The sequence below is a fragment of the Xyrauchen texanus genome, chromosome 30, assembly GCF_025860055.1.
Source record: "Xyrauchen texanus isolate HMW12.3.18 chromosome 30, RBS_HiC_50CHRs, whole genome shotgun sequence".
In the NCBI taxonomy this organism is placed as follows: Eukaryota; Metazoa; Chordata; class Actinopteri; order Cypriniformes; family Catostomidae; genus Xyrauchen; species Xyrauchen texanus.
Genome location: NC_068305.1, coordinates 7,400,849 through 7,426,191, shown reverse-complemented (window position 1 = coordinate 7,426,191; position 25,343 = coordinate 7,400,849). Strand labels below are relative to the sequence as shown.

Here is a 25,343-nt window from a genome sequence, read left to right as displayed (position 1 = left end):
CAATAACCCTTTGTTAAATCCAAGGTCGAATAAAATCGAGCAGTACCTAACCGATCGAGCAGTTCATCAACACGGGGCATTGGGTATGCGTCAAATTTAGACACCGCGTTGACTTTTCTGTAATCCACACAGAATCGAACAGACCCATCACTCTTGGGAACAAGAACAACCGGGCTGGACCAATCACTGTGGGATTCCTCTATTACGCCCATATCAAGCATCGCATCTAATTCCTCCCGTACTATTTTCTTTTTATGTTCGGGTAAGCGATAGGGGCGGCAACGCACCACCGCGCCCGGCTCGGTCTCGATGTGGTGGTGTATGATGTTTGTACGGCCCGGTAGAGGGAAAACACATCCGCAAATTCCTTTTGTAATTCGGAAACCTCTGTGAGTTGCCGCGGTGAGAGTTGGTCTCCACAAGGAACCGGAGTGTTAAGATTGTAGTCTTTGTTTACCTCCGGTCCGAGCTCCGCCCTCTCGGAACTACCGTGGCCAACGTCACAGAGGCCGCCTCCTCCCTCCACAATTTCAGGAGGTTGAGGTGATAAATTTGACGTGCGCCCCTCTATCGGTACGTTTAACTTCATAATCGAGATCCCCTACTCGTCGTGTGACCTCAAAGGGTCCTTGCCACTTGGCGAGTAATTTAGAGCTCGATGTTGGGAGTAATACGAGTACCTTATCTCCCGGTGCAAATTCCCGTAGCCGAGCACCCCTGTCATACAGCCGGCGTTGGCGGTCTTGAGCTTGGAGCAAATTCTCCTGTGTTAATCGCCCCAGTGTGTGGAGTTTTGCTCTAAGATCGAGAACGAACTGAATTTCATTTTTGCTATTAGAAGGTCCCTCCTCCCACGCTTCGCGGATGACGTCAAGGACACCACGGGGCGTCGCCCGTACAGCAGCTCAAACGGGGAGAACCCTGTGGAGGCTTGTGGGACCTCTCGTACTGCAAACAACAGGGGGTCTAGCCACTTATCCCAATTTCTAGCGTCATCGTGTACGAATTTACGAATCATGTTCTTGAGCGTTTTATTAAATCGTTCCACTAGGCCATCAGTCTGCGGATGGTAAACGCTAGTGCGAATCGATTTAATGCCCAAGAGCTCGTAAAGTTCGCGAAGTGTTCGTGACATAAAAGTCGTGCCTTGATCGGTGAGGATTTCTTTCAGAATCCCCACCCGGGAGATTATCTTGAAGAGTGCCCCTGCAACACTACGTGCGGAGATGTTGCTCAGAGGCACTGCTTCCGGATATCGCGTCGCGTAATCCACTAGGACTAACACGAAGCGATGTCCGCGTGCTGACCGTTCTAATGGCCCGACGAGGTCCATCCCAATTCTTTCGAAGGGGACCTCGATTAATGGTAAAGGGCGCAATGGCGCTTTTGGGGTGGCCGGTGGGTTTACCAGCTGACATTCACGGCACGCCGCACACCACCTGCGGACGTCACCGCCAATGCCCGGCCAATAAAAACGGGCTATTAGACGGAGAAGTGTTTTCCGTTCCCCTAGGTGACCGGCCATAGGATTATAGTGAGCCGCCTGGAAAACCATTTCCGGCGGCTCCGTGGAACCAATAATTGTGTTACTTCCTCCTTTGTTTGAGCGTCCTGCGTCACTCTATATAACCGATCTCTAATCATGGCAAAATATGGGTATGAAATGGCGATGCCCGGCCGGAGCTGTTGACCATCAATTACTCTCACTTGGTCAAGAGCATGCTTAAGGGTTTCGTCCCGCGACTGCTCTAGAGGGAAGTCCCCCTCAGGGAATTCCCTGAGAGGAGGGGCGGCCACCTCGCCCCTTTCCTCGTCATCCCGAGCAGCCGAGGACGGCCCCGGCTCCGCCTCCCCTGCCAAAGCATCGCACACCGCACACCTCTTTATGCAGGACCCATCCGCACAAATACCCTCTAAAATATCTTTAAAATTCGGCCAATCGGTACCCAAGATTAGCGGATGGGTGATGACCGCTGCCTCCACACTATGTTTCTTTTCCCTGAATTTAATCATCAAAGTCACCATGGGATACTTGTGAACATCCCCATGCACACACCTCACCCTCACCAGTTTAGCTAAACCCAAAGCCCCAGGTTGAACCAAGCGTTGGTGGATGGTGGTCTGATTGCAGCCAGTATCCAGCAAAGCTTGGTAAATACCCCCCCTGATCCTTACCGGAATCCGGTATGCTCCAGCCCGATAGGGGGCAGCCTGCGGGACGTCGGAGACCCGCACCACCGTCCCCACCTCCATCAGCGGACACTGATCCCGGAAGTGGTCCGGGTCTCCGCACCTCCAACAGGCCGGCCCAGGCGTTGCGGCCGCACTTGTGCTGGCGGGCGCCCCCACCTGAGGAGGAGAGCGGCTGAAAGACGGGGAGTGGGAGGGTACATTCTCCCAAGGCCGGGAAGCTGGTCTCTGGAACCCTCCACGCCTGCGCGGGGCAGGAACGGGCCCTGGGGAGAGAACAGAAGAAGAGACCAAAGGGGAGGGGGCGAGGGCAGTGGCAGACACAAGGGAAGGGGAGAGAGAGAGAGACGAAGAAGAGGGCTCGTCCGCCCTCGGGATCGCCGCCAGATGGTCCTCTGCGAGACGAACGGCTTCCTCCAGCGACGCCGGGCGGTGGCACTGGACCCACTCCGCCGTTTTCTGGGGCAGCCGCTGACTAAATTGCTCCAGTACCACCTGATCGATAACACCTTCGACGTCGCGGTCCCCCGCGAGCAGCCACCTCCGACAGGCGTCCCGGAGCCGTTGGGCAAATGCGAACGGGTGACCGGACTTTTCCAACTTCATGCCCCGGAAGAGCTGACGATTCTCTTCCGGGCTCCGACCGACCCGTTGCAAAATGGCTCTTTTTAGGTCTGAATAGGCCAGGAGGTTAGTTGCCGACAGTTGTTGAGCCGCGAGTTGAGCTTCCCTGGACAGGAGAGGAACTAGGCGGGCTGCCCATTGTTCATGCGGCCAGCCCCAGATTTCTGCCGTTCGCTCAAACAAATCCAGAAAGGCCTCAGGATCGTCTGCTACCCCCATCTTCTGTAACGTGGGCGGGGGCAGCGTGGAGCGGGTGTCCGGGGTCGCGGCTGTGGCCGGCGCGGCCTCCTGGCTGAGGAGGCTCTGGATGGCGTGCCGGTCCTCTGCCTGAGCCCGCATGATCTCAACAAACCGGCGATCCTGGTCCTGCCGGAGCTCAAGCAGGGTTTGTTGGTGGCTCTGGTGTAGTGCCGCGAGGGACTGGAGGATCTCCGTCAGCTGGGAGGACTCTACGGGGCGACCCATCTCCATACTTGGATGAACAAAGTCCCGGGTTTCGGCACCAGTGTAACGCTTCCCACAAGAAGGAGGACAGGGAACAGGTGTTCAGCAACAGGTAAGCTTTTAATTCTCTTTTTATACTACACAATAGTAACCAAGCGCACTGAGTTGGCTTGTCATCTCTCCTCAACTGGAGGCTCGGTGTCTGCTTTTATGCCGCTCTCCTCGTGCTCACTGGAATTAGAGACAGGTGTTAGGCATAATTTAGCTCAGGTGTAAGCGCCCTTACCGCTTTCCTCTCCCGGACGGGCGCTTGACCACGCCCCCGCTGCCACAGTCAACTTTATGAAATACAAAGAGAAGTAGGATTAGCTAGGATAGGAAAAAGAAGCACCAAAGAGGAAAATATTTTAACAAGGTTAAGAGTTGGGCATACCATGCTGAATAAAACTTTAAAATTAATTAATAAACATCCAACAGGACTGTGTGAGCATTGTGGAATAGAGTCAGTAGAACATGTTATTTGTGTCTGCCAAAAGTATTTCAATGAACGAGAAATAATGGAAAGGGAACTTAGAAAGGAGGGAGTGCAAGAAATAAAGCTTAAAAATATACTTATTCATGGAATAGAGAGTTTATTCCATTATCTCAAGAAAACAGAGTTAATTAAGAGAATTTAATTAGGGGTTTTTTTTTTTTCACACAATGGGTAAACTCTGTTCTACACTCCAACACAGTAGGTGGCGATAATGCACCTTAATGTTGGTGCCACCCGCCATAAAACCGAAGAAGAATTTGTTTACTGGTCTGGAGCATTCAGGTGTGTGTTAATACAATGCCAAGGAGGAAAATCATCAGCAATGAGCTTAGAGAAGCAATTGTTGCTGCCCATCAATCTGACTGGGAAGGATTATAAGGCCATTTCAAAACAATTTAAAGTCCATCATTCTACAGTGAGAAAGAATATTCACAAGTGGAAAACATTCAAGACAGTTGCCAATCTTCCCAGGAGTGGACGTCCCAGCAAATTCATTCCAAGGTCAGACCGTGCAATGCTCAGAGAAATTGCAAAAAACCCAAGAGTTACATTTCAGACTCTACAGGCATGTTATAGTTCATGACAGTACAATTAGAAAAAGACTGAACAAGTATGGTTTGTTTTGATGGATTGCCAGGAGAAAGCCTCTTCTCTCTAAAAAGAACATGGAAGCATGGCTTAGGTTTTTAAAGTTGCATCTGAACAAACCACAATACTTCTGGAACAATTTCCTTTGGACAGTCGAGACCAAAGTGGAGATGTTTGCCCATAATGCACAGCGCCACGTTTGGCGAAAACCAAACACAGCATATCAGCACAAATACCTCATACCAACTGTCAAGCACGGTGGTGGAGAGGTGATGATTTGGGCTTGTTTTGCAGCTACAGGACCTGGGCACCTTGCAGTCATTGAGTCGACCATGAACTCCTCTGTATACCAAAGTATTCTAGAGTCAAATGTGAGGCCATCTGTCCGACAGCTAAAGCTTAGAGGAAAATGGGTCATGCAACAGGACAATGATCCCAAGCACACCAGCAAATCTACAACAGAATGCCTGAAAAAGAAAAGAATCAAGGTGTTGCAATGGCCCAGTCAAAGTCCAGACCTCAACCTGAATGAAATGCTGTGGCGGGACCTTAAGAGAGCTGTGCATAAACAAATGCCCGCAAACCTCAATGAACTGAAGCAATGTTGTAAAGAAGAGTGGGCCAAAATTCCTCCACTACGATGTGAGAGACTGATGAAGTCATACAGAAAATTATTAATTGAAGATATTGCTGCTAAAGTTGGTTCTACAAGCTATTGAATCATAAGGTGTACTTAGTTTTTCACACATGGCTTCTCCATTTTGACTTTATTTTTGTGAAATAATGACACGGTGTAATATATCATGTGTTGTTGTTCATCTAAGGTTGTATTTAACTAATTTTAAGACTGGCTAAGGACCAGATGATTTATATTATGTCCTGATACATAAAATCGTAGAATTCAAGGCGAGTGTACTTTCTTTTTCACATGACTGTGTGCTTCAAGTATTTGCAAACACTTCAGGTTTTTACTTCAAGATTTTTCCAATACTAAAAAACAACCAAATAACCATGCAATAGAACAAATAAAAAACAATTACCTGTTTACCTGTTGTCAAACCATTTAAAGTACTTAGAACAAACCTTTTGTTTTTGTTTTGCCATTTCCAGATTTGCAGAAAGGAACACTAACATGTCAATGTTTTCCTGTGTCAGTCTTGAGCGTCTTGGTCTTGCAATATACCCTGCAGCACTGAAAACACTCTCAGGTGAACAGCTTGATGCAGCAGAGCACAGATACTTCCTAGCAGTGTTTTCATATTTGTTTTCCATTAGCAAAAGTGGATCCTCTTCTGCACTGATTTCTGGTAACTGGCTGTACACCAAAAACTCACAATTTAACTTATCACTTGCAGAAAGTGTTGCTTGACTTGAGGTAGCACCATCTTTTTCTGGAGAGCAGCTGCTTAAGATCCGTCTTAAATTGTTTTGATGGCCTGCTTTGACTTGACCCTTCTTCTCCAGACATAGAAGTAACATCCCCGTGGTCAATTTTCCTCACCTCATCCCAGAGACTTTGTTTGACTTCATACTTAAGTAAAACAAAACTGTCCTTAAAGGGTCATGAAACAGCCCTATTTCAGCTCAAGTCTGTCTCGCAACTGTTTTGAAAAATGCAACTCAACTGGGCATGGACCGAACAAGGGCCCCTCCCTCCCCAAGTGGGTAGGGCATGGGAGCAATCTGTCATCTAAGTTGCCCATGCCAACTCTTACTAAATATCAGGATAAAGTATTACAAATTTTAAGATTTGTATAGCTGGTAAAGTCTAGCAAAATATGTTGAACATCGTCTGTTTTTTCCCTTTAAGGATCACATCAACACCTGTTTCAGCACAGTTGAGTTCTTAAAACATTTTCAAAAGATACAGCCATCGGAGTGAGGGAAAAAGGAACACAACTGTCTGATCTACAGTAGTCACTCAGCATTATTTCACTAATGCACTTAAAAGCATCAAAGATTCTCACAATTGCTCATAACAGAATGCACAAAGTATTCACTGTTTTGTTAGCTCACAGTACAGTACACAGAATCACTGATCATTTAATGCACAAGTAAATACCAAGCCATATGTTCTCTTTATTAAAAACGTAAATGTTTTTTTTACACTTAAATTACTTTTGAGACTTATTCCTAGATGTTTGGTTAACAGACTTACATTGAGGATGGATGGATTGACAGAGTTTTTGTGTCTAGGACAATCAATGTAAACCACGTCTCAGATGAGCCCCATTCAAAGACAGTCCACCTCACCACATATCTCAAACACTCATATTAATAAATGCATGATGCATGAACATTTAAAAGGTTTTGGCAGTGATTGATAAACTATCTTGTCCCTCTGTCAGCAGCGTGGGGGGACTTGCGTCGGTACTATCAACTCTGTCAGCTGACACGAGGCTCTTGAGAGTATGAAGTGCTGGTCTCATGGTTTAATGAATAATCATGAGACAACCTGTTCTCATAGGATAAGGCCACACAGTCTAATTAATATTTTTGAGACATTGATGACGTGACAATGCTCTATAGTACAGGGACACGTCACATCATGTGACATTGACTCGATATTGATTTTAAACCCGAAAAAATAAAATAGCGCAAAAAAAGAACTTAATCAATTTCGTCTTAAAATTAAAAATAATGGATACTTTGTCTTCTATCATGTGTAACACATACATATGAAACACATACATAACATCTCAGAAAATGTATTTTAGTGTTTCATGACCAGTCAATTGCAGTGTTCAAAAGAAGCTGCAGCTGCAAGTCTTCATTATGATGCTTAAGGTATTCAGTTATCTTATCCTTCATCTCTGGGCTAAAGCAGTCACTCTATTCATGACAGGCATTCAAATATCTTCCAAATTAATTGCAAAACTGAGGACAGGGTGGTATGTTTCTCACCACTAAGTGCATCAGTGAAAGGACAGAGTGGCTCAAGAACTGCTTTCACAGTTCCTAAAACTGTAATATCAGTGTCTTTTGGCATCAGATGACATTTTTTTGGTCTTCAAGCCCTGCATACACAGCCTGCTCCAAAAAACGTTCCACCATATCATAAGACGAATTCCAACGAGTGGGTTCAGTTTCATGTATCAGTTTATGGTCTGGGAAGGACAGGTCTTTCTGCTTTTTGGCCAGCTGGCGTGGAAGCTTTGGTGATCTGGTGAATGCAGATATTGTTTTTCGAAGCCTTGACAGTGTTGCGGACACCAAGTTTATTTAAATTGCTTTGTTCACAGCAAGGTGGCAATTGTGCCCAAATCAAGGAATCCACATGTAGTCCTGAAAGGCTTTCTTGTTGTTTGTGGCATTATCTATTGTGATTAGGGCTGGGTATCGAGTTCGATACATTTTAGGCACCGACCGAATTGCCTCTAAACTATCGAGTATCAAAAAATGTCTTGTTGTTCTGTACCAAATTTCAATACCTAAGGGGTTAATCTCATCAATGTCAGTGATAAGCATGTGCTTTGCGCTGTGTCTTTTTTTGTTTTCTTTATTTGTTGCTATAGTATCAAGTTATTTTGTGGCAATTTTGTTTTTTTTAATTTTTTTGGTTGAGTATATTAGTTTTGTGACCACATATAGTGTGAGAGGCTGTTTGTTAAATTGATGCATGTCTCTGCCTCAAACCTGTTATTTCAGGTTAGTTTTTCCCACACTGTCACTATACTCTTGATGTGGTGTATATTGTTATTTCTGTGTAATCCTGAGCAAATTTGTGTTTCTCTTTTCTCCAGGAGCCAGTGAGGTATTTGTGGGGAGCAGGGGAGGCTAGCTGCCTTGATTCAGTGCTGTGCTTCACAAGTGTTTTAAGTGTGCCGACACAACTTTATGGTGTGTGTGGTGTTAGACAATTTGGTGTGAATTTGAGGTGAGTTTGGATGACCTCCAAAGTTGGCTGGCCTGCCTTGTTCCAGCTAAGCCTGGCTCTGGAGAATTTTTTTTAAAATATTTATTGTGCTTCATGGGAGAGAGACTACTTATAATTATATGCTTTTAGTAATGCTGAAGTGTCAATAAAATATATATTTTTGTATTGATACTCACATCACCCTTTTGCTTATTTCTTTGCCTTCAATTGGTAAAACTTACCTGTGCCCTTTATTGGGAGTATTTCCCTGGCTCTCCCCCAGTGTGGCATAGTTGGGTTTAATTTAACGTTTCCCTCCAGTTGGGAATGCCACAGTTAGCTAAATCGATGCTAAAAATGCTTTAAGGTTGACAGTAACTGATCAAGTTTACCTCACATTAAACTAGTTATTTTGTTAAACCGTACTTATCCTTAGGGTTGGCTGAATTAACAGTTTAGAATTCTCTTCTTTTTTTTTCTCTTCACATTAAAGTTATAGCCTCTGCCTCTGCCAACCCTGGCATGGGGAGATCAGAAGGCTAAAAAAAAAAGAGTCAACAAACTGAAAAAATAAAAACAAAGTTTTTTTGAGGTAATGTGTAATGTTTGTAATCTTGTTAAAACGGATTTCATAAAATTGGTATCGAAAAACGTATAGTTTAGGAACCGGTATCGAATTCAAGGTATCTGTATCGATATAAAAAAATTTGGAACGATATCCAGCCCTAGTTGTGATGCCTGCCATCTTTGCAATTTTCAACTTCTATTCTTCAAATTTCTCCTCAAAGGCCTCCTTCAAACTCTCAGCTGTGTGATCTGTATTTAGCCCACAACAGCCTAGACACCGAGACTGCATCTCCCAAGATTCAGTTATGTACTGCAGAGTTATAGACATGAAATTGTCTGCAGCTCTAGTTGTCCACAGATTAGTTGTACAATTAGTTGTAGAATGGATTCTCTCTGAAATGCTGGATTATGAGGTCTCTGGTTTCATTATAGATGTGAGGAATCTCAGTGTACATTAAATAATTTCTACTTGGAAGCTGGTACATGGGGTTGAACTGTTGAAGCATTTACTGGAAACTGTATAGACAGAAATGTGATCCATACATATGAATTCTGCAGCAGCTTGATTCGGTTTTGTTGCTTCAGCTGAAATGTTGCCAAAATGTACTTGCCGCTGAAAAGCTTAAGCAACTGTTGGCTGTGTATATGCTTGCTGGAGTCTTTCATGTTCAACATGCTCCTCGGGGTGATGCAGAAAAAAGAAAATAGATATTTCAGAAATAATAATAATAGTAAGTATTATATTCAGTAAATATGCCGTTTTACATCACTGGCTCCAATTGAAATATAATTTTGAAATAATAGCATAACTGTACTTTTATAATACATTTAGATGAGTTAATATTCATTACTATGTTTAATTACAAAAGTGATGTATAGATTTAATAAGAGAAGAGCTGTGAGTAAACATCAAGTGAACTAAACTCAATTCTCGGTACTACCAGAGTAGTTAGTAGTTTTTTAGTAGTTACTTCATGCCAAAGTAACAGTACTTTTGACAACACGTCTGAATGATTCATCAGCGATTAAATCTGAATCAAAATTAGTAAAAGTCCATGTAACAGTTAAAGGATGGGCAAGAAGGAGGTAAGAACCGGCTTTTCAATATAAATAATATTTTAATGAGAAACTTAAAAGACAACATAAACACCCACATGACGGACATGTCCGCTAACGATCTCTCTCTCCCGCACGGCCCTCTACAGTCAGCCTTTAAACCTCACGGATGCATAATTAGCCTAATACGGGACCGGGGTGTGTAGGATCACGACCCGGCCCCGCCCTCCGCCCTGCCACAGTCCTTATCCAGTTATCATGGACTACAGGAAAGCTTATGCAAATTCATTTGTCATGAAGTGTGGGAACCTCGATCATAGACCTACATTTGTGGACACTAACATATGGTCAAATGAAGAAGTTGACAACGCTCCTGCCCCCCATTTTGTAGTTTTCTCCCAACACCCACCCAGCTGTCCCTGGACCAGCTGGAGGCAGAGGAGAGGTCCCAATCTACTGCTGTTGGTACTCATTAATTCAAGATGACCTCTACAGCAACAGCATCAACGGCTATTTTAAAATCATTGCACCCATGGCCCACCCACTGGTGCTCACTTGGCTCATAAACAGAGACCGAGAGAAGGACAAAAGGCTTACTGTCTGTGGCCTAATTACTCCTGAACTTGAAAGGGGACCCATCTGGACTATTTCAAATAATTTTTGTATACAAACATAAACTACAAAGACATTTTTGACACATTGTCAAGTTTCAACTCTGATGACGCATTTCATCACCTGCTGTGGCTCCTGTTGTTTTGTTGTTTAAACTGCTCAACAAACTGTTCTTTCACCTATCAGTGCTATTTTTAATTGTTGTGTATGTAAACATCCTGAAATGCTTTCTACACCAGGCGTGTCGACACAAACCTTCTGAAACATTTCTTTGTGTTGTTGGCAGTAGTAGTGGCAGCGCAAAATGGAATAGGACACCTGTTTGATTAATGTTGAAGTGATGCGCCACAACAGGCGATTCTATGGTAGACCATGGTTTTATAAATGGCTTTGTAAATCTTAGTTGATGCAATGTCTTTTTAAAGGACCTTGGAGATGGTGGCACTTTTCCAGAGATCCATGTTGCTCAGTATCCTCTGGAAATGGGCAGGAAGAAGAGGACTTCCAATGCTCTGGCCGTGCAGGTGGATGATGAGGGCAAGATCAAATATGATGCCATTGCCAGGCAAGATCAAAGCAAATACAAGGTGCCTCATCTTTTTGTGCTGTTGAATTTTCAGAAGATCACAGCTTGGGGCCTGAGAGGTTGTGTTCTTACTATTTTGTGTTTTTTAACAGGTCATATTTAGTACAAAACAACGCACATCCAAAACATTGCATCCATATATATTACATACTCATCTCAAGCACAACTGTTAACACTCACACCATCTACACCGGACGATATAATCAATGATGCTGTCTACCATGGAAGCGCCTGTTTTGGCGCATCACTCCAACTCTAAACAAACAGGTGTCCTGTTCCATTTTGCCCTGGCGCTACTACTGCCAACAACACAATAAAATGTTTCAAAAAGTTTGTGTCGACACGCCCGGAGTAGACAGCGTTTCAGCATCATAAACATTCATGACATTTGAAATATTAATAAATTGAACTATTTTCTTAAGTTTTTGATTGGATCCAATAGTGTTTTAACTGCCCCATATCCTCCAGTGACAATTCCTTGGCAAAGTCTCACTTTATGACTGCTTCATCAAAACAGTCAAAGACGTTCATCTAGTGCATCATTACATACACAACAATTAAAAAATAGCGCTGATAGGTGAACAGTTTTTTGAGCAGTTTAAGCAACAAAACAAAAGGAGCCACAGCAGGTGATGAAATGCATCATCAGAGTTGAAACTTGACAATGTGTCTTTTAAAAGCATGCCAGAGAGATGACAACAAAGATGTATTTGTAGTATGTGTTTGTATACAAAAATTATTTGAAATAGTCCAGATGGGTCCCCTTTCAAGTTCAGGAGTAGTTAGGCCACAGACAGTAAGCCTTTTGTCCTTCTCTCGGTCTCTGTTTATTATGGAGGACAAAACATGCAAAAATAATAAATAAATACTCAATAAATAAATGTAATAATAAGAAAATAAATAAAGGAATAAATGTCTTGATAAAACAAATATAATTAGTTTTTAATGAAAGTTATTCCTGAATTTATTTTTGTATTACTTTTTTTCCTTTATTTATTATTTTCTCTTTTTATTTATTATTTTCTCTTTTTATTTTTATTATTTAAAACTTTTTTTATTCTTTCACTTGTTTGTTTTTTATTATTATTTATTTATGCATTCATTTATTTTTATATTTATTTATTCCCACATGTATTTATTTCTATATTTAAATATTCCAACATTTATTTATTTTTGTATTTATTCTTACATTTCTGTCTCTTGTATGATAATTATGTGGGCGGGTCCTGCTTACCATTGGCTTATTGTAGATTGAAGCGTGTGCTCGATTACTCTTGACTTGTTTTGATGTGACGTTAGGTCATAGCCATATTGTGTAAACTATAGCTATTTGTGGGGCTAAAAACATAAGAGCTTCAGTCAAGCCAAGATTTATTGGTTATAATACAATCACAAAATAAATGGGGAGCTGTTTCTTCAACAAAACCACAAAATGAGCAAGTTTCATAAATTATGTGATTTAACCTTATGCTTTTCTTTTTTTTTCTGCGTATATAACATATTTTGATGTCCGCAAATCCATACTATTGATTTCTGTTGTTATGATTGTTCATTGTAAAAGATACAACCATGCTTCATTTCCGTGATCGTTTATGTATGTATGTATGTATGTATATATAAGTTCTGCAATAAAAAAAATAAAATAAAAACAACTATAGCTGACGCTTCACATATATCTAGAGAGTTGCGCAACTTGCGAATTAAGTCGATAACTGCACATCAAATGAGTATTTTTCATTTAGAGTAGAGGTGCTTATTGATGTTTTAGGAGAGCTGTTAAAAGTTAAAAAGAATAAAAATAAAGTTAAAAATAAGTATAGAAAATAATAAAAGTATAAAGTCATACAATAATAAATTCAGGAATAAATGTAATTAAAAACTAATTATATTTGTTTTATCAAGACATTTATTTCTTTATTTATTTTTTATTATTACATTTATTTATTTATTATTTATGCAGGTTTGTGCCTCCATAGTTTATGAGCCAAGTGAGCACCAGTGGGTGGGGCCATGGGTGCCATGATTTTAAAATAGCCATTGATGTTGTTGCTGTAGAGGTCATCTTGAATTAATGAGTACCCCAAGTTATGTAGGGAAGTCACGGAAATAGGGGCATTTTGGCAACTTCAATAAATGTTTTGATAAATGTTAAAAAGTTTTGAGTTCTGGAATTAACAGTATGTTTTTATGGTAAAATGACCTCTTATGTCAAAATATCAAGGAAAATTTGATTGCTCATGACATGACCCCTTTAAATGTCGATATTCGGCTGGAATAAGGCTAAAATCTTTTGAAAAGTGTTTGTACTTTCTTTGTGCTCTAATTAATCCAAAAATAAACCTCATTGTGCTAACTGGAAAATTCTATAACTTGTTCTGAATTATATGGCTGTAAATTCGAATGAAGTTAAGCCTGCTTGAAATCACAGTTTCTTGTTTCCTCCTGCTGTAGTGTACAGAAAAGACCAGAGCAGCTCTGGAGAAACAGGTGTCACAGAAAATTGCGGCTGCCATGTCTGTGCGTGCTGCAGACAAACAGGCCCCAGCACAATAAATTTGGAAAGAGCAGTTTCACTGTATGATGCACTTAAAGAGTTAATTTATTATCTGTATCATTTTCTCACCCTCATCTAATTTGTTACCTCAAGACATCCTTCTGTGGAAGACAAGGATTTTAACATCAACACCCTTGATTTTTAACATCCCTAAGAGTCTTTGTATATATAAATCTCATAAAATGTCCTTCTATTTCTTAAAGGTACACACCCTTCCAGCAAGGACTTGCATTTAACTCTGGAGCCAAACAGAGGTTCATCTGTATGGTGGAAATGCAGAAAGATCCCATGGAACCCCCACGCTTCAAGTATGTCATCTTATTCTCAGCATTGAATATAACAAACCACATCAGAGTGGAAATCTCAGAGAAAATGAACTCTCAATGTTTCTCTAACAGAATCAATAAAAAGATCCCCCGTGGACCTCCATCGCCTCCTGCTCCTGTCATGCACTCTCCAAGCAGAAAAGTGGGAGTCTGAATTCGGTCAACTATCAATCTGAACTTTTGCCTTGTTTACTCTTAGAATCCATTGAAATCTTTCTGAAAACTATATTCTGTGAACATCTCAACTAACCTCAAAGCTTTTTACCCCTTCTCTTTTCAGATGACAGTGAAAGAACAGCAGGAGTGGAAGTTTCATCCCTGTATTTCCAACTGGAAGAACGCAAAAGTAAACCTAAGATCTCTTCTTTTCACTCCAAGAATTATTCAGTTACTGAGCTGTTTGTTGTTCTGGTCTAAAATACCGACAGTGAATACAACCATGCTGCTTTCTCACACTTCTCACCTCTGCATCTCAGGGTTGCACCATTCCACTGGACAAGCGTTTGGCTGCTGACGGATGAGGCCTGCAGACCATCACATAAATGAGAACTTTGTCAAGCTGGCTGAGGCTTGTACATCACAGACAGAAAGGTGTACTGCTAATTCCTGCAACTCTAAATCCCACATTGCTAAGATGGATTTTTACTGAGTTTTATAAAAACATAACATAAAAACTAAATTGACCCAGTTTTCTTTATGCACATTGCTGGTCTTAATGTGCAGATTATTAAAAAAACTCCCTACACTACACGCCTTTAACTCCCGCCCTATAATAATTCGCTTTTTCATGTTTACTTTAAATACTATATAAATCCTAAAGACTGTCAACACTTGTCTGAATGGTTTTGAAATGGAGTCTAGAATCTTCATTTAGAATTAAATAGAATGTTGATCTCAGGTCAGCAAACTCCTCAAAACAATACTCAATAGTTTATTAATTCTAAAGATAAGCAAAGTAGCTAAGTATTCATTTATTTCAAAATTGACTATTTAGTAGGTTGTCTGAATGACTAGCCCATTTAACAGTGTATCAGTGATGTGTACCAAGCTTTGTACCAAGGTGATGTCCTGTGTCAATAGCTAGTGTTGATGTTGATTTTGTGATGTTTCCAGGCCAGAGAGGCTGTGGAGATGAGAGTTCAAGTGGAAAAGAAGATGGCCCAAAGGAGAAGGAAAAGAAAGAGGAAAAGTTAAGAGAGTTGGCTAAGATGGCCCACGACAGGAGAGCTGGAATAAAGGCTCATGGTAACAAAGGTACAAATTAATGCTGTTGGGAACACATTAAGTGATTATGCAAGAAGTTATGTTCTCCATGTTTTTAGTTAGTTATAATTAGTAACATATTAAAAACGTGTAATTTCTTATTAGTTGTGTTTTTTTGTGCTAAAATTGCAACAGATGCCCAACCTAATAGTATTAGGCTTTACCAGTGCAATCAACTCGATTCTCTGGGACAGAAATGTAAACTGCGCTGGGTAGGGGAGCAGGTTATTGTGAAATGGTAGTTATGTTACGCACGGTGGTCAAATAAAGAAAAGCCTCCATCTCCATCATTTGTGGACTAGTAGCGCATAACTGTTAATCAGAAGGTTGCTGGTTCAAACCCCACAGCCACCACCATTGTGTCCTTGAGCAAGGCACTTAACTCCAGGTTGCTCCGGGGGGATTGTCCCTGTAATAAGTGCACTGTAAGTCGCTTTGGATAAAAGCGTCTGCCAAATGCATCAATGTAAATGTAAATGTAAATAAACTCATCAAAAAAAGAAACATCCTCTCACTTTCAACTGCATTTATTTTCAGCAAACTTAGCTTGTGTAAATATTTGACAAGACATAAACATAAAAAGACTAACATAAACTAAGACATAAACTGAACAAGTTTCACAAACATGTGACTAACAGAAATGGAATAATGTGTCCCTGAACAAAGGGGGGTCAAAATCATAAGTTACAGTCAGTATTTGGTGTGGCCACCAGCTGCATTAAGTACTGCAGTACATCTCCTCCTCATGGACTTCACCCGATTTGACAGTTCTTGCTGTAATATGTTATCCCACTCTTCCAAAAAAGGGACGTGCAAGTTCCCAGACATTTCTTGTGGGAATGACCCTAGCATATACCCTCCGATCCAACGGATCTCAGACGTGCTCAAAGGGATTGAGGTCCGAAAATAATTAAGAAAACTGTGCTTTTTAACAGCTTTTAAAAAACATAACAACAGTAGGATCAAGTATTCAATAAAACATTCTGACCGAATTTTACAACTAATACTGGTCTTCCCTGTATGTATAATACATTAATTATTTTATACTAAAGTTTGTTTTATAATTCTAAAGTTATCCAGCCAAGAGCAATTTTCTCATTTTCTTATGGATGTTTGATTAATATGAATTACACAGACAGCAGCAGGTCTATTAGGTTATATTTGCATTTACAAGTCCTACATTTACATTTACATTTATGCATTTGGCAGACACTTTTATCCAAATTATTACAGGGACAATCCCCCCAGAACAACCTGGAGTTAAGTGCCTTGCTCAAGGGCACAATGGTGGTGGCCGTGGGGTTCGAACCAGCAACCTTCTGATTAACAGCCCTGTGCTTTAGCCACTACACCACCACCACTCCATTTTAAGTGGTATATACATGAAAACCTCTCCAAGATTTTGAAATGTATTTAACTGTTTAGTGTTAGTCACGTTAAGAGTATTCTGAGTAAGAACATTGATATAAAGCACGCCGCACGCACACAAGCCGCCTGTCAGTCAAAAAGCGTTCAGCTATTACTAGAGCACCAGCAAATGATAAAATAGCAGAATAAGAATATAAACTTTGTAATAAGTGACACACTATGCTATATTACAAATACAGTTGAAGTCAGAAGTTTACATACACTTAGGTTGAAGTCATTAAAAAAAAACTTTTAACCAATCCTCAGATTTCATTTTAGCAAACTATAGTTTTGGCAAGTCATTTAGGACATCTACTTTGTGCATGACATGAGACATTTTTCCAACATTTGTTTACAGACAGATTGTTTCACTTTTAATTAACTATATCACAATTCCAGTGTGTCAGAATTTTACATACACTAAGTTGGAAAATTTACATACACTAAGTTGGAAAATTCCAGAAAATTATGTCAAGCCTTTAGAAAATTAGACAATTAGCTTCTGATTGGAGGTGTATTTAATTGGAGGTGTGTCTGTGGGTGTATTTTAAGTCCTACCTTCATACTCTGTGCCACTTTGCTTGACATCATGGGAAAATCAATAGAAATCAGCCAAGACCTCAGAAAAAAAATTTGTGGACCTCCAGAAGTCTGATTTATCCTTGGGAGCAATTTTCAAACACCTGAAGGTACCACGTTTATCTGTACAAGAAATAGTACGCAAGTATAAACACCATGAGACCACGCAGCCATCATACTGCTCCTGGAGATGAACGTAGTTTGGAGAAAACTGCTGGAGAAAACAGGTAGACAAATATCTACATCCAGAGGAAAACGAGTCCTACATCGACATAACCTGAAAGGCTTCTCTGCAGGGAAGAAGCCACTGCTCAAAGTGCCATAAAACATTGCAAGTGCACATGGTGACACAGATATTACTATTTGGAGAAATGACCTCTAGTCTAATGAAACAAAAATGTTACTTTTTGGCCTTAATGACCATTGTTATTTTTGGAGGGAAAAGGATAAAGCTTGCAAGCCGAAGAACACCATCCCAACTGTGAAGCATGAGGGTGGCAGCATCATGTTGTGGGGTCGATATGCTGCAGGAGGGACTGATGCACTTCACAAAATAGATGGCATCATGAGGAAGGAAAATTCTATGGGTAAATTGAAGCAACATCTCAAGACATCAACCAGGAAGTTAAAGCTTGTTCGCAAATGGACATTGACCCCAAGCATACCTCCAAAGTTGTGGCAAAATAGCTTAAGGACAAAGTCAAGTTATTGGAGTGGCCATCACAAAGGCAATCCTGTCCAAATTTGTGGGCAGAACTGAAACAGCATGTGTGAGCAAGGAGGCCTACGGTACAAACCTGACTCCGTTACACCAGTTCTGTCTGGAGGAATGGGCCAAAATTCCAGCAACAGCTTGTGGAAGGCTACCCAAAATGCATGACCCATGTTAAACAATTTAAAGGCAATGCTACCAAATACTAACAAAGTGTATGTAAACTTCTGACCCACTGGGAATGTGATGAAAGTAATAAAAGCTGAAATTATTCATTCTCTCTATTATTATTCTGACATTTCACATTCTTAAATAAAGTAGTGATCCTAACTGACCTAAGACAGGGAATGTTTTCTCCAAATAAATCTCAGGAATTGTGGAAAAACTGAGTTTAATTATATCTGGCTATGGTGTGTGTAAACTTCTGTCTTCAAATGTATAGCCAGTTATGTTTTCCTTATTGACCTTTTAATCAGGCTTCTTGTCTGGTAGGGCTAGTAATGTTTTTCACTTGCCGTTTTAAAACCTACTTGTCGTGGAAAAGCGATGTTGAGGCCTCTGTAATATTTTTGCCTGACTGATTATGCTTTAAAAATGAAATTAATATATTGAATCATGAAAAACTTAAACCAAAGATATTTTCTAATTCAAATTGCACTTCAAATGAAACAGAAAAGCAATTAAAATAATGAAGTGGTCAAAAAAAACAAACATTTTTATCACCTCTCTGTCACGCAAATATTGATCTACAACAGCAGGTGGAAAATTACTTATACATATTGAGATCTAAAGAAAATGATAAATATAAACAATAGCGATAATGAAATAGAAATACATTTTAGGTTCAAGGAGATTTTGTATAATTGTATTATTTGTGAACCTGATGAGTTGCATTCACAATGCATGTTAAGATCAAACTATTCTGTGGAAATAAAGTGAATTTAGCATAATAGGTCCCCTTTAAAGTAGTAGTTCATTCAAAAATGAAAATTGGCATTTGGCCACCCTCATGATGATCCAAACCTGATAAATAAGGATAAGAGGGTTCATTCATATACATATGAGTTCGATTTTCTTTTCATAGTGAACTACTACTTTAACACAAAAAATGTGTGGGTGAGGAAAGCTCTTGATTGTAAGAATGAATGGCTTTGTTAAAGCCAAGACCATACTACAAGGCGCTCGTTGTCCTGCACACAAATATATACTTGCTACACTACACACTTCTAGCAGACTAGGTGCGTCGCTGAAGCTACATTCCAGAAATTATCTCTTACATTCTTACACGTAGCAATATAATATTATTCTTGACAACATGTTAACAAACTACACAGAGTAAGGGTTTGTGGTCATTTTGCACTAACTTTGCACTAACACAGAACACAGAAATCGTTGCTTGCCACAAACAAGGGGAAAATGTGTGACGGGCATGCTCTGTCATCTGGTACTTATCACAGATCTCTCTGTGAATACAAACCCCAAAGGAGACTAGCTTCAAAGGAGACTAGCTTCATTCTTGTAGTGTGGGCTTGGCTTAAGTCACAAACACAGGTAAAGCATGACCCTCGTGCAGGGTCAGCAGTATGCTCTCACAGCCATCAACGAGACCACTATGTGTGACATCATGACTTTTCTCTTAGGTGGAGAAGAGACCGAGGTCGGTGAGCGTGATGAGATCCGTAACGAGAGGAGGAAAGCGAGGCAGCATGACAGGAACATCTCCAGAGCCGTGCCTGATAAGAGGTACATGCATTTTTTTACATCCTACTCCTGAATCATTGATGGGCCTCTATGTTAGAGCTCCACTTTATCGTACATGATTTAGTGTTCGTTTCTCTCTTTTGATTTCATATTTTAAAAACATTACACGCAGTGCCTTTTAGTGGAATTAAAATGCTTTTAATCTCTAGTAGTAATCCTTTGAATTTTAGGTTTTTCCACAAAAGATGTTCGTGTGAGTATTCCCCGAGCTCCGCCCTCAGCTCAATGTTTCAGGCGTGTGTAATGTAGTGTGATGCGTCTGGCTGTCGGTATGAGATATTAATGTGCATTTAGCTGATGTCAGGGTGATTTTTGTCCTTTCAGGTCAAAGCTCCAGAGACATCAGTGAGGCCATTGCTCTGGGCCAGCCAAACCCCCGTACTTCCAGTGAGGCTCTGTATTACCAGAGACTCTTTAATCAGGGCAAGGTAACAGTCCTTAAACTTTGCAGTAAGAAGACCAATACATTCGAAACATTATTGAAGATTATGGAATGATTTTGCCTTTTTGTGTGGTTTAAATGGATAGTCCGCCCAAAATAAATTGTGATCTGTGGCTTTCGTTCCGCTGATGAAACATTGACGAAAAAAAAGATCTTCCCAAGACATTTCATTAGACCAACTTCAGAAATCATGAGTTGTGGTACATTAGATGTGAACTAGTAGCTTTACACAGCTTACTAGTGTCAAAAATCTGTCTTCACTGTAAATAAGATATTTTAAAGAAGAAAAGGAGGATAATCTTTCATCACAAAGTGATAACTACCTCAATTTCTATAGTGAATACAATTTTTAGTTGAGCTTTCACATGACTACCGTCAGCGCTACCGAATACATTGAAGTCCATGAAGTGACGCGTCAGCGCAACCTCAGCTTCAACTTCACACCAAAGTGTTTTTCACACACGTCTTTGAGAGTACAAAGCTACAATATATATTTTAAAACTGTCCAAATTTATGAAGAGATATTGAATATCTAAATAAAGACTTAAACAAACGAGTCCTCTTTACTTTCTGCAATCATAGCCATTTTTTTCTCTTCCAAATAAATGTTTTCAGTATTTATTGTGCACACTTCCTACTTTCTTGCATGGCAAGCTCATAAATTTGCCTCTCCGTGACACTTACTGCAACGCTTGTCATGTGGTGGGCAAAGCGCCGCTTGACGCTGGCATTAAACAGAGCTTTGATGCCTCGACTTAACTCATGTAAAATGCGCTTTACAATGACGAAAGGACATTATTGAAACTACAAATTATTATTATTAGAGATTACAGCCTCGAGTCTTTTTGGGTATGATGCGACAAGCTTTGCACACCTGGATTTGGGTATTTTCTGCCATGCTTCTCTGCAGATTCTTCCAGACCTGAAGCAGGTCAATCTTTTCATCAGACCTGAGAATCTTGTTTCTCACAGTCTGAGAGTCATTTAGGTGCTTTTTTGCAAATTCCAAGCAGGTTTTCATGTGTCTTGCACTGAAGAGAGGCTTCCGTCTGGCCACTCTGCCATAAAGCCCAGATCAATGGAGTGTTGCAGTTCCTTCTGCAAGTTTCTCCCATCTCCACACATGATCTCTGGAGCTCAACCAGAGTGAATCGGGTTCTTGGTGAACACTCTTACCAAGGCACTTCTCCAGCTCTAGGAAGAGTTCTGGTTGTTTCAAACTTCAATTTAAGAATTATGGAGGTCACTGTGCTCTTGGGAAACTTCAATGCAGCTGAATTTTTTTTTTTTTTTTAGCCTTCCACAGATCTATGCCTCATCACAATCCTGTCTCTAAGATCTGCTGGCAGTTCCTTTGACCTTATGACTTGGTTTTTGTTCTGATATGCATTTTCAGCTGTGGGACCTTATATAGACAGGTGTGTGCCTTTACAAATCGTGTCCAATCAATTGAATTTGCCACAGGTTGACTCCAATCAAAGTCTAGAAACATCTCAAAGATGATCCAGAGAAATGGGATGCACCTGAGCTAAATTTTTGTGTCATAGCAAAGGGTCCAAATACTTACAGTTTTTTTTATTTTTAATACATTTGCAAAGTTATCAAAAATCATTTTTTTTTGCGTTTGTCATTATTGGGTATGGATTGTAGATTGATGTGAAAAAAATTATTTAAAGCATTTTAGCATAAGTCTGCAACATAACAAAATGTGAATAAAATGAAGGGGTCTGAATACTTTATGAATTATTATATTATACATTAGTACAGTGAAAAAGGAGTTACATTTGGACATGTCTGGATAAGTTCTTGGAGGAGGCCAAACAGCATGGAGGCTCCAAAAGGGCATCTACTAGTGGGCACTCTAAGGTCTTCGAACCACGAGAAGAAGCACAGGAGGGAGTGAGGAACATTTCCTGCATCCACAGTTGCAGGGTCAAAGACCAACCTTTTTTTATTGTAAAATGAATGCTACAAGAAATCTTTTTATTATTATTTTCTCCCTTTAAGTCTAGTTGTTTAGCATTTTCCGCTAATTGTGTTTTCTTTGATAACTCAAAATGTCAAGCTTAAACTCTTGTGCTGTAAAGTCACTAATACATTTCTTATTGTGGGTGAGATTGTTTGTGGCAAAAGTGAAATGAATGTAAAATAATCCTAAAAGTGTTTCAGCAGCTTTGGTGTAAGGTGAAATGAATTTTAAATTACTTATCTCCATTAGTCTTATATAGCCAGTTCCGACCACTGCGGATTCATCTGCCGAGTCTGCAGTGAATTGAAGCTGCTCCACAACTGCGCTTGAGAGAAAGATTAGTGTTATTTGATTATATGACGAAGAGCCATTTTTTATGAAAAATCTATTTTTATTTTTTATGTTGCTCTGGTCAATTTGGTAGTCGACATGGACTTAAACTGACACCTAGCATCATGGATGCAAGTTCTCAGTTGCCAATGTTGAATGAATGAATGAAGTGTCCAATATCAGGGCTGTTACTGAGACAGAGTAGTTTTCAGCTGTTTTTTTATCAATATGTCGGCCCCTATGAGGCAGACCAGCTCCATGTGAAGTATAAAAGCATGCACGAGGGCCTGCAGGATTTCATCTCAGGGTATGCACAGAAACCTGACCAAATAAAGAACCGTAGCCTTATTTTCTCCCCAGTAAGATTTTTTACCCCAAAATACATGTGGATTTACTCTTTCTTAAGAATGAGTTGCATTCATGTTACTATTGGCTACAAAGCATTTCTAAAAGACTTGTTCATATGACACAGCATCATTACAAACTTTTGTTTTAATTGATTGAAGGTAAATCTTTATTCAGTGCTTTATTTGTTCTCTGTGGTCTGAAGTATCCCAAAACTATTTTGCTAAATAAAACGTATTGAAGTGTGTGAATTATTTAATGTTGTTTTTCCTCATCCAGTTTGACCACTTTTATTAGGCTACTGACATAACTGGAGTCTCATATGAGTGTTCGATTATTTTAAACCTTTTCTAAAGTAATTTCTTTGTGTAAACCTTTATTTAATGTGGGAAATGTTCCTGAGTGCAGAGTTGTTCCTGTGAAGTGAGGGCACATCCAAAATCACCGTTGTTACATGCATTGCAATATAATTTTGCTATGTAATGAGGCACAAGCTATCATTCATCATATCATTTCTAAATGCCAGTGCTCTAACTCAAAGATGCCCCTTTTCTGATCATCACTTCATTAGCCAGGCCGAAGAAATAGTTGTCTCAGGTAATGTTGTTTCTATTTGTTGAGGCTGAGACTCGATTAAACCATCATTTTAGTTCAGTTTATGTGAAAATCTCTTGCATGCTATAATGCCATGTGTTGTGCATACCTGACTGTAGTTTATTTTTCACAATGTGATTTTAGATTTCTTAATTGAATATTCCATGCTAGAATAAACTCCCAAGGGCTTTTATATAGATGTTTTTTTGTTTCTTCCACTTTATTTCTTGAAACATTAGCCCAATTTATACAGATGATCAAATGGGCTTTTATATAGATTAATTTATAGGGCCAATAATTAAGAGCACCACCTTTAATACTCTTCCAGAAAAATGGGTCCCAATGTCCCATTTTTTTTAATCAATAATATTAATTAGAAAAAATATTAATTTGTCAAATTTCATTGGATGAATTTGGTTATCTATGGCACAATGTTGCCACTTTTAAAGAGTAACACAATAATATGCTATGTATAAACCATAATGAATGTAGTTTTATATTATTTTTTTATGCTTTCAGAGTTTATTGTAGTACTATCAGCTCCATTCTTGGCGTATGTGAGCTTCTGTGATATGAGTGTGCATGCTTCCAATCATATCAGCTTATTGAAAATGAATGAGATCCTTTTGTTACTTGCTTAACCCACGTATTCCTCAAGAGCTCTATTCCAGTACGCCAGCCCACTTGTGTCTGGGGTGATTCCATCCTTCCCGTATAAAAGTGGCATCATAAAGGTTAAAAACACATTTCACACCGCAAGGAGGGTGATCTGGTAAGACTCCTCACTAATACTACCAGAAAACAGCACACTAACCACAGCAGCCAGAGGGAACCATGAAAACAGTTGAAAGCTTGTTTCATACAGTTGAATACTCCCACCGGAAGTCACACAACAAGTCGCCCTCAGGGATAGAAAGTGGGCATTGCCCCACAGAATCAGTTTGCATGCCAACATGAGCAGAGGGATAGACCTGAATCCTCCCTGCCTATTCAAGTATTCAAGTCTGCCTTTACAAGAACAAAATGCCCTTTAATAAAAGGGAGAAAATGTTTCAGGGTTAGGAATACCACCATCATTTCTAAATAGTGTATGTGGAAATTAGTGAGATCCCAATCCCATTTTCCTATTTATTATTCTGCCCTTGTGAGTCCCAACCCCCCCACCCCTTGTGCCAGAAAGATTGACATTTTCAATTAAAGCATTTACACAGCTGTTTACGTCATCCTCACTCTCCTCAGAGAGTGACGTAAGGCGTCTAATTTCAGAAAGTCTACCCAGCGCTGAAGCTCGGTCCAGGGGATTAAATAAATAAATGAAGGCTGAGGCCATCAGTCCTAACAGTCTGAAGCCAGCATGAAAGGGTATGTTATTTCCCCTATTAAACAAGGTCAGACACGGAGTGAATTTCATCACTCTCTTCTCTGACAGTCACACTCTGAATGCCACTGAGTCGACTGACAGCCCCAGATATGTGATGAACTGTGTGAGGATTAACACACTTTTTTTGGTGTTTAATTTGAAACCCAGTCCTTCTATGTGCTCTATGGCTATGCTCACACAGGCATAAAAAAAACATATTTTTTTTGCCAATCTGACTCATATACATTTAGATTTTTGTTGTCTGTACGGGGGAAAAAAACATTCACCATCAGGATTGTTTTTCACCATTCTTTGTGTGCGACGGGGAAGTTTCATCAGGTGTTGCATGTACAGCATTACAAATGGGATAAAAGATGTCTTCACAAAAATAATGACGGCCAGGTTGTTGTATTGTTACAAGAGAATTTTCAATAAAAAATTTGCCCTCCAACAGTGGAAGGTGAAGTCTATGAGGGGAACAGATGATCTCTTCTTAATTGAATGTCATATACACTGATGAGCCAAAACATTATGACCACTTACAGGTGAAGTGAATAACTTTGATCATCTCCTAAGAAGGCCACATTTCAAGGTATGGGTTTATTAGATGGTAAGCTAACAATCAATTCTCATAGTCAACGTC

At 40.1% G+C, this 25,343-nt stretch overlaps 1 pseudogene; it reads left to right on the top strand.

The window, feature by feature from the left end:
• The window catches only part of LOC127623575 (SNW domain-containing protein 1-like), a 47,709-nt pseudogene extending 25,308 nt beyond the window's left edge, over window positions 1–22,401 (top strand).
• The last annotated feature ends 2,942 nt before the right edge of the window (window positions 22,402–25,343 follow it).